This window comes from Penaeus monodon, chromosome 42 (genome assembly GCF_015228065.2).
Source record: "Penaeus monodon isolate SGIC_2016 chromosome 42, NSTDA_Pmon_1, whole genome shotgun sequence".
In the NCBI taxonomy this organism is placed as follows: Eukaryota; Metazoa; Arthropoda; class Malacostraca; order Decapoda; family Penaeidae; genus Penaeus; species Penaeus monodon.
The window spans coordinates 10,094,858-10,095,386 of NC_051427.1; positions in this window are offsets into that span (position 1 = coordinate 10,094,858).

The window sequence follows — 529 nt, forward strand, 5'->3', positions numbered from 1 at the left end:
GGAAGGGTAGAAAAACTGGAGAGGGGGGGGGGGGTATACTTGACATGATCGATGTGGAGACGATTAGAAACAATCATTATAATTTTTGTGTGCGTCCTTGCATGTGTGTACGTGCGTGCGTGCGTGCGTGCGTGTGTGTCGTGTGGGGTGTGTGTGGTGTTGGTGTTGGTGGGGGGGTGTGTGTGTGGGTGTGTGTGTGTGTGTGTGTGGGTGTGGTGTGGTGTGCGTGGTCGTGCTCGTGTGTGCGTGCGTGTGTGTGTGTGTGTGTGTGTGTGTGTGTGCGCGTGCGTGTGTGCGTGTGCTTAAATTACAATAATAAGAAAGAAAACGATTAAGACAAGAAAAGGAAGAAAGATAAAAAAAAAAAAAGGGCCCAAAAAATGTAAGATATCCCCAAATGGGAAACCCCTTTTCAAATCCATGAAATTTTGAAGAGCCCCCTTAACCAAATTCCCGATATTTCAGGGCATAATCTCCCTTTTTTACTCTCCGCCCTTTCCAGACCTCAACCCTCCCTTCTTCCCCCTAA